The sequence below is a fragment of the Chaetura pelagica genome, unplaced genomic scaffold (assembly GCF_000747805.2).
Source record: "Chaetura pelagica isolate M959 unplaced genomic scaffold, ChaPel_1.0 scaffold408, whole genome shotgun sequence".
Taxonomy (NCBI): Eukaryota; Metazoa; Chordata; class Aves; order Apodiformes; family Apodidae; genus Chaetura; species Chaetura pelagica.
In genome coordinates, this window is record NW_009954229.1 from 1,014,898 (window position 1) to 1,025,092 (window position 10,195).

Sequence of the window (10,195 nt, forward strand, 5' to 3'; positions counted from 1 at the left end):
TTGTTAGCCTTGTTCAGTCTAGGTGAGCCTTCCTCCGTTTTCTCTCCCCTGGCCTCTACAAGCCATTTTTCTCTGCTTCTTAAGTACCTTGTCAACTCTAAATAGATAGAAAAGCAAATATATAATTCTGTAGACAAGGCAAAGCTGACCTGTGTTATCAAGGGTAACCTGGAGGGCAATACCCCATTTCCACTTTCCTATCCCAAGAGTTTATTTACACAAATAACCCAAATGAATTCTTATGGTGCTTTTTTAGATACTATGTGAAAACAGAAATGAATTCTTGACTGAACTTCTCAACAGCTCTCTCACAAGAGATTACATTCAGTAAATGAAATCTACATAGGGAAACCATCTTTAATTTGCTAAGACTAGCACAGAAATGAGGCCAAGCCACAAAGTCCTTAATAAACTTAGTTCAAAGAAACAGCCATAAAAATCCACCTATATACAGGCTTTCAGCAGAACTCATTCAGATCTCTGGAATGCAAAACTCAAACCAGGGTTTGTCTGCACTGATGCCCTTCATATCAAGCCTGAAGGTAAATATATACATAGCCCAGCTAAGCATGGATCAGAAATACATTAAAATATTTCAATATCAAGTAAGAAATAAAAGTGTAAAATTAACCTTAAAAGGTTTGCCAGAAATTTGCACAAAATTGTAATTAACAGTATGACAGACAATACATACAAATTAGATTAGATATTAATGTAAGTAACATGCATAGAAAGCAAATTTTTTAAAAGTTATTAATTCAGTAATTTTATTATTTCAAGGCAGTCTCTACAGACATCTTATTCTATATAAAAATATCTCCCTTTCATGAAATACACAGAAAGCTAACTAAAAGTTTTCATCCAAAGATTGATACTGCAACTGCACAAAAAGGTTTTCCAGGCCATCAGTAGAAAAACACAAACAGCTGAAGCAGGTCACCTTATTACTCATTTGACACGATAGCCCCTCAACTGATACACTGGCAACCAAAAGTCAAAACTGCTGCAGCACCAGGGGCACACCTGGGCTATCTCAGGCCAGCCCTGCTGCTCAGCAGCTCTTTATCATGAAGGCACATCCTCAGGACCAGCAGTACCATCTGGGATACCTGCACCCCACTATCATTTCAGAGAAACGTAAGTGAAATATTAAAAGCCTTTAATAGCTACCAAGAGCCTTTCCTACCCAAGATGTCCTGAAGCAGCTGCTAAGAGGTGCTCCAGTGTGTCATGAAGCAGAAGCGTGTGCCTTACACCAACAGGGAGAGATCTGCTCTCCTTGCTATAAGGACGGAATGATAGAGGCAGGTGATCTCCAGGGACCTGCATTCCAGGATAAATCAGAGAACCCAGGGCCTGAAGAGTCTGCAAAGAATCAGGCTAAGAGGAAACCTGCCAGATGCTGACTAAGGAAGAAGTTCCCCCAGACAGACAGACACTGACACCACACTTGCAGAGAGCAAAATGCACACTCAAACACAACCCCAGTTGTAAGGGTAAGTCACCTTCTATTTATGGAAAAGGAAAAGGATTCCCATTCCCTCACACTGTGAATTCACATTCTGATTTTCTTGTGATAGTTTATGTGTACAAATCCAAACACACTGTGTTTTTAGAAAGTCTTATTTTCCATAAGGCACAAGCCTTTAATTCAAACTCAGGAATATAAAAATCCAGCAAAAAAAATTATAGCAAAGACCTTTTTCTTATACTGGATCCCACAATGCCAAAGAAATTTTCAAAGTTGATTAATTCTCTCACATTTTTTTCCCCTATCATAAATAATCCTGACAGAAAAACTGGATGATCAGAGGATATCATTACACTGCCTACAGTCTAATATTCTACTGCAATACGAACATTGTTCCCAAAAGCAAACAGGAAGAAGGGCAACTGTACATCATGGTCACTTGGAGAAGAGTACTAAGAAGAGTGAAGAATCTTGGCACTACACATGGAAGGCAACAAGTAGCACACTTATTAGCTCTCTCTTGCTATTGTATGGCAGAGAAGACAGCAATTCATATGAATAAAGCAGTAAAATGAAGACACTGAAATTACCATCAATGCCTTTCCTCAACCTTCAAAATTATTTAGGAAATGAGTTACAAATACAGATTGGCAAAGGGTTTAAAGAATGGGGTTAACTGCAGAAGAAAGGTTTAATTTCCATTTTTCACAGCCTTGTTGTCTTCAGTGTAATTTCTGAGAAGAGGAAATGGTTCAAAATTTAAAGTTTTGGAAGCTTTCCACTCCCTTTTACAAATGAGAGAACAAGGTCAGCTTTCACAGACAGCAGGTGGCCAAATTATTTATTTAAAGAGTTAATACTGAAAGATAATTCTCCTTCAAATTTATGCATATTCATGAATCCCAAGGTTGAATTCTACAGTGATTTTACAGTCATGCCTCAGACTCAGAAAGACAAACTCACTCCAGCTTGTCCAGGCACTTAGCTGTAAAAGAGATTTGCACACACAAATTTGCTTACACTTTCTCCAGAACACCTTTTCTTACTATGTCTGTTTAAATTACTAGAGCAGTATTTGAGCTCAACAGAGAGCTTATCTCATTAGGCACAAAGTCTACTGAAAGGGGGGCAAGAACCAGAATTCTAACAACTTTCATCTAGCAGCCCTGAACACGGCAGCACTACCTGGCCACTTCACTTGGGAACCCACCAACCCAGAGCTGCCAGAGCTCTGACATTCCCAGTTACAGTTGACTTTGCAGCCTGGAATGCAGCTGGAATCATTGACAGCGTGGGAAGCAGCTGCAAACATGCTCTGAAGGGCTGCAAAAGGGGACAGCCTCTGCAGGAGCCACGCAGATAACCGCAAACGACCCAAATCCGACCTACACTGGAGGTCTAATTTTAGGATTACAAGCTTTGACAACATCTCTTTAAAAATAACACATTCCTCCTTCTCCGGCTGGGTCAACTGTCACTGCCAGTGCTACCTGCATTTTACACAGTAGACCTCAGTTTATTTTTCACGAGTAATACAGCAAGTACCAGGTGTGTAATGAGTAACAGAATCCTGCCGAATTACAAAGCAGTGTAAGGTCAAGCCATTATGCACTGAACCAGAAATTCTAAATGCAAATTGATCCAACAGGGCAGTGAAAATACCTACCCAAACTCTTCAAAGAAATTTGTTCTCTGGGGATTACCTACTTGAATGAAAGCACTTAGTTTTTTATTCTCACAAAGAGTGGAGGAAAAATAAAAATCCCCCTATGTGTGTGCCTTAACAAAGTGGTAATAATCTGAAACAAAACCAGTTTACCAGGTATGTCTGAGTAGCATTTCCAATTTAATTAAATACAGTAGGAGACATTTCTCTCCTTCCACATCTTCATATTGGAAGGAAGATAACTGACATTCTTGCAAGAGATTGTGTCTTAGAACCTACTGCTAATTAGAAAAGTCCAGCCTTGTCACTTAGGCTGCTTACTGGACAACAGACATCTGCCAAAGCAAAGCAATTGTATCTTCTCTCCCAACAGCTCAGAGCCCCGACAGATCAGCTCGAACCCAGGACGAACTGCAAATAATACAAGCTAAAAGCCTGCAAAACCACAAAATATTAGCTACTTTCTTTAAGCCACAGGATTTTCTTAAACAATTGCAAGGTTTAGAATCTGACAAGAACTATTAGACCCATATGTGTCTGTGCTCATATACCAGACTTAGTATTTTAGGAAGGTATCTGCTACTTAAGAGTTACCCAGTGATTTCATTAACTAAATCCAGTTTGCACATCACCATGTGCAGTTTCTCCCATCCACCTACACACCACAGACACAAAACCACATTAATAAATTCAGTAGGCCAAAGGCAAATGCTCATCATGACAAAGATCAGGGGGAAAAAAACAGTTTAACACTCCATGTTACAACTAGTAGAAGCTGAGAGACTAATTAATACTTTTACTTTATGACATGAATTTCTAATGAAAAGGACTGTCCAAGGAACAGAGCAAGATTTGCAAAGCCCCATCTGGACATACATCCAAAACACTGCTATTTTCTTCAGTTAAGTGTATTGGCTGCTAAAACAAAGCACAAGCCTGTAAACAAACAGGACACTGGTTTGCTACCCTGCCTACATCCATCGATGCCCATTCAAGACATAAAATTTCAAGTGTCATCCTCACAGCCACCACATTTGCACACTCACCTTGAAAAGCCAACACATGGTCTTAATTTGACTATAGCACAACTGGTACCAATTCATGTGAGGTTACTTTAACCCTCGGAAATTAAGCTACATGCAGTTCTATGCTCATGACTAATTAAAGTTGCTATAAAATCGTAAAGCAGGAAGGATATAACCTAAAATCTTCTATTCACTCTGCTGGAGGAGCCTTTTTGGCCAAAACCCAGGGTTTCACACTAGGCTTTACTGTTTGCTGTCAGGCTCAGCGAGGAACTGAGGATGTGGCCTCATGTTACACTTTCCTCTCAGCTGGCTGAGGGCTGCTAGAAGGGCAGCAGAGTCCTGCTCCTACCTGCTCTACCTTCCCATGCCACCTCCCTGCCCCTCACACCAGCTCTCCAGATAGAATCGGTTCTGGAAGCTGATCTGACACAGCAAGGGAGGCGAGCAGGAGATGGATAGCTGGGGTTTCTGACAGATCAGGTCACCAAACCAATTAATTCCAAGGTCACTCTAATTACTTCAAAGTACACCACAAATATGGGAAGTAACATCCATTTCCACAACAATCTACAGCTACATTTCACCAGGCAAAACGTAAAACTGCACCTTGAGAGGTGGCATTGGTGGTAAAGTTAAGAGATAATGGTTTAGGTCTGGGCTTGCTTTCCTCTGGTAACAGTATAATAACTGGAAACAGTGGGGTTCTGGAAATCACCTTTTCCTACCCACCTGCTAGTTAACAGTAACACATTAATTTTGTTTCAACTTGAAGATAGCCACAGAAAAGAAGGAAATTTGGTCCCTTACTCTTTCAAAGTTGGCTAACATCCCTTGGCCCTGAACTTTCTACACACCAATTCTAGTCATCTGACCTGAAACACTTATTCAGCTTTCCCTCTTATTCCTCCACATCTTTTATCTTTTCACACTGCACACACCACACAATTTCCAAAATTTTTCCAAATTCCTCTATCTCTTGTCCCTCTTCCTAACAGAGCTGCCTAACATACCTAGCATCACCACCTCAGCAGGAAGAATTCCATCCACAGCTCTGCCAGGCAGAAAGTATGTGGAGCGAGAGGGCACAACCATCCTGCCACCAGCAGTCTGGATTTAGCCTGGGTTGTGCTTACCATGAAAAACACTCAAACACACTGCTACTCACTTTGGTTTCTTTCTGTGCTGCCCCAGCTCCCGATTTTGAGCTACATTCTTAAGTTAGTCTTTGACAGAAGTGAACCACTAAAAGACAAAAAAACCAAAACACCCCAAACTGGCATATTTGAAATACAGATTTTTTTTTTTCTCATTATGCTACCTAAAACTTTCAGTTCCTTTATTCAGGCACTAGTAGGAAACATATCTATCCACAAATGCACAGATTTGCATTCTTTTATTATCATCTTGTTCATTTTTGTGGAATTAGGAAACAGAAATCTGGCTTGAAGATGCCAGTGAATCCCATATTCTCCCATGTAGATATACATAAATTTTCAGCTGTCATCATAACAATTCCTCAAAGTTTCTGAATCTGTCCTTCAGCAGTAATATTCTACCTACTCCCTTATCTATTCTGGATATTTCGACAGAAAATTATTTGAGTGGGAGTTAGCTTGCTCTTCTCAAAGAGGATGACAACGACTTCATACTAAAAAGCATCTGTTCTTGTTCCATTATTAAAGGTCATTTTCTTCCAGTCAGTTCTTGCTGAGAACATGTTACATACAGCCTCTTAGATTTGACACTCTGCAACCAGCAATTCTGTGCCTCTCCTCAGGACTCCATACACCCTGTAAGGATTCCAAATGTATAAGACAATACCTAACATGTGCAATCCAAAAATCAAGCCTCTGATATTTCTGAAGTAGCCGACTACAGCTTGAGACATGCTTAAAACAATTTACTGTCTGTACCTCCCATAGCTGCCTGGTATCCCTGTACTGTTGATTATTCTTTTAAGTATGTTTTAAGGCCAGTCATTAAAAACATTCTCTCTCTTTAGATTTATAAACAGAACAAAAAAGCAATTTAAAAATTCACCCACTCCATTTTCTAATCTTTTTTCAAGAGCGTTCCATCTAGTCCAAATGCAGAGAAGAAAGGCTAGCCCATTAACATCCATCAGCTAAGAGAAGGGTAATGAATTCATCAATACTGAAATGCGTGGGTACGGTATCATGCTGAATCATTTAGTAACTACATTTGCAGCAAGAAGAGCTCAAACAACCCGCCTTATGCTGTCAGCAACCACCTTCCTGAAGGAGGAAAAATGAATGTATTAAGATCACCCTCAATTTTCTTATTCCTCTTGATGAGGTTGGTAGTGTCTCTACAAACCAGTATTTCCATGTCAATCAAATGATGCCTGATCTTGCTCCCCTCTGGACATCATCTTCCTTAGACAAGCCACCTGCAGACTTTCAAGAAGCTTCATTGCTCAGCTTTCCACAAACAACTTAAGGACCTGGCTTTTCTCTGCTTGTCAACATCCAGTTCAAGTAAATTAAGTCTGAAATTGAGTTTTCAATTTGCAAAGAAAATAAAAACCCCAAAACCCCACACGATTCCCTCAAAAACAGGCTACTGCAACTGTTACAGTGCTACAGAGTTGACTCTCCACTTCTCCTTTGTTATTTATTTACAAAGCTATGGAAGGACCATCTCCCTCCTCCAGCAAGACAACTTCCTAACAGTGAAAAGTTGTAAATGTAAGAAAAGCTAAAAATTACCAAAACCAGTCAGAATTAAGAGAATATACAAACTAACTACAAACTAACACAAAAGTGTGACTGCCAAAAAAGGCCCACACCTGTGACTGGGACTACTGGCAGAGTTTCAGGGAGTAAAAGGGGAGGGAAGAAACCATTTTATGGAGTACAATGGTATTGAGCTATTGTTCTCCTAACACACAAAGGAAAAAGTATTTACTCTTAAAAAAATAAATCAGACAATTTTTATTTTTTTTAAATACCTTTCAAGTGTAGATTAGAAAGAACTTTGATTGTTTTGCCTTGTTTGGGTATGCCAAGTCTGGTCTTCTCTGCTTCGCTTCAGTTTTAAAAATGATAGTAAGTACATTGCACTTTTGTTTACACTTTCAGTTATAATTGTATCTACTCTAATTAAGTCCAAGAAGAAAAAGGTTTTTGTTAAGGTAGCCTTTTTAAACTGAGTACAATTACTTCAACTCTCAATACCTTAGCTTCCTTAATATGGATAATGTCTCAGAATACATACACTTACACATGTGTCTACATATCCTTAACTCCCACGGCTTAATTCAATTAATACTATTAAATCTTTAATGCTTAGCTTCAAAGGCTTTTTTAAATTTTTAATAGCTCTCATAGGTTAGCATGAATGTTTTAAGTCTTTCTACTATATTTTAAATAAACTCCTCTTTTCTCTCCACTTTGATGTTTGCCTTTCTGACAACCCTATACTTTGTGAAGTTCCTGGAACGTTGTTTTCTGTGAAATTATGACATTACAAACTCAAAAAGATATGTTAATCACTGAGCTGTAATCAGGAATATTTTTTTTCCCCTCTCTCACCTGCCCTCTGGGCTGGGAGTTGGCAATAGAACTGCTTTAATCAAAACAATGTAGAAACCCATGAGGAGAGAGGATGCAACCAGGAGGGAGAGGGCTCTTGTTTGCATCTGTTTAGCATGCAAGAAGCAGGCAGGATTTAATTCTTTTACTCTGGCTTCCCATGAAAGGAGAAAATGCAAAAGTCACCACAATTTAGAGTTTTGACAAAAGACTACTCTGGCTTTAGGGAAGCACCAGCCTCATGGCATTTAAAGACACATCCATTTCACACGTTTGATAGGCACTGAATGTGTTTTTAGTTGGAAAGCTTTGCCTCTACCAACAGCACCACCATTAGAGATCTGATCAGCTCAAGCTCCAGTTTATATACACATGCACCTACACACACATACTATATATATATATGCAATCTACTGCTTCTGCTACCTACTAAAAGTTCCACTGTGAGCACGCTGTACTAATATCAAGGTGATTTACACCATCATGTTTCTCCCCTTCTCCTGCTCTCACCACCTCAAGACCCCTAACCACCTTCCACTGCTCAATTTCTAATCTTTGAATTTGTGTGACAAAAGAGACCAAGTTTTGATGGCATATTTCAAGCCTTTCTGTAATGCATACACTAAGAAGAAAAAAAAAAAAAGTACAGGCTTTTCTCCTCCTTTAAAGTTTATTTATCTCCTGAATAAGAAAAAGAAATCCCTTCTTAATATAAAACTAAAACTCAGCTTTTCCGGGGACTGGAAAAGGCACCACAGTATTACATACACTATGCAAGCTGATACATACACACAAAAGATACCAGATCTGGCCCTGTCCCAAGGAATCCAGATGCAATTTTGTGCCTGCACATACATAACAAAAATATTTCTGCATTCAGGATGTTCAAGTATATTTCCTGCATTTACACCCAGAAAGCTAACAGTCTGAAAAATGACGTGTCGTGTCAGGCATTGACTCCAAGTCAAGGACCAGCCCCAGATTCCTCACATGTGCAAAGCTACGTGCTTAAATCCCTTGAAAACCCCTCATAAAACATATTAAAAACAGTATTGTGAAGGCAACCTACAAAACTGTCCTGGTTGTTTTTAATGTCTTCACCACTTCAGCAGCCTGCAGTGTACATCGAATTCCCACCATGCAAAGCACTCCCCAGCCCCACACACCTTCAATTATGTAAGATGTTCTGTCTTTTAAAGTTGATGTAAACTCTCTTGGAAGCATCATATGTTTGTGTTATTGTGAAATTAAATATATGCAGACACAATTTGCTGGCAGATAGACACCAAAACGTCATCTATACAACTCAGCGTGCGTAAACCCGCAGGCCAGGCAAAGGAGATTATTCACTAGGTAGTCAAACATAAAAAAAAGCCAGACGTTTCAGTCTGTCTCAGTGTTTCACAAAGGGGTCAGCGATTTGTAAACTCTAAATGCAACACTTAAGCAGTTTTGCAGACTAAAAAAAAAACCCTCACATCCTTTGATGCTATACCTCAGTGCTTCTCTGCAATAAACCAGTTTAAAAGTGATTTTGCTGTCACAAAAGCTTTTATACTTCAGCTTGTCTAAAATTCAAGAATTCTGAAAACCAAGTCAATCCAATTATAAATATTGTTGTATTTTACTTCCTTATTAAATCTTCCGAAGAGAACCAGTAAACCTGTAAACACCAATATCTTTCAAATGAACCACACAGGTATCAATCCTTTTAAAACCTCAGAAAGCAGTTGCTTTTCTGAAAAAGTCTAAACAAACACAGGCTGCAGAATTACAGCCTGGTGCAAAGACAAGTTTTCCTGTTCTTCTGAGTAGTTTGTAGAAGCTTCTGCTTTAAAAATGCACAGAAAAAAGTTATAGAGGATCTCAAAAACTACAATTACAATATTAAATATTGATTTCTGATATGTGTACTTGTAAGAAAATAACTTCGAGTCACCTACACTATTTATATAAAAACATTCCAGCAGAGGCATCATCTTCGCTTTCTGAGAAACCCTCTGAAATTGGTAGACAAAATTTAACTTATGAACTCTACTCAGCAACAGCAGAAAAAAAAAAAAAAAACAACAAAAAAAACCCAAAACATAACACTTCTCATCAGTAATAAGTATTCCAAGCCCTTAAAAAAAAAAATAATAAAAAAAATCACTGCAAGAAGCAAAGTATGACAAGAAATGCAATAAGATAAGCCAGTATGGGCTCAGAAGGCAAATATTTCATTAGATAACAGAACAGATGTGAGCCTTATGCTTTCTAATGGTCATTACAGAAAGGGTTTCATCAATTGATGAGAAACCTGGGCTGGGGCATTTTAAAGATTCACCAGGTCTTCCCTGGATCTCAATCCTGCTGGAAATGCATGATTCAGATCCAGCTCTGATCCAACACTACTACTCACACTCTAGCAATGTCACAAAATGGTAGGGTACTTCACTGATTAATTAGCTGGCTCAATAATTAAAAACATTAAATT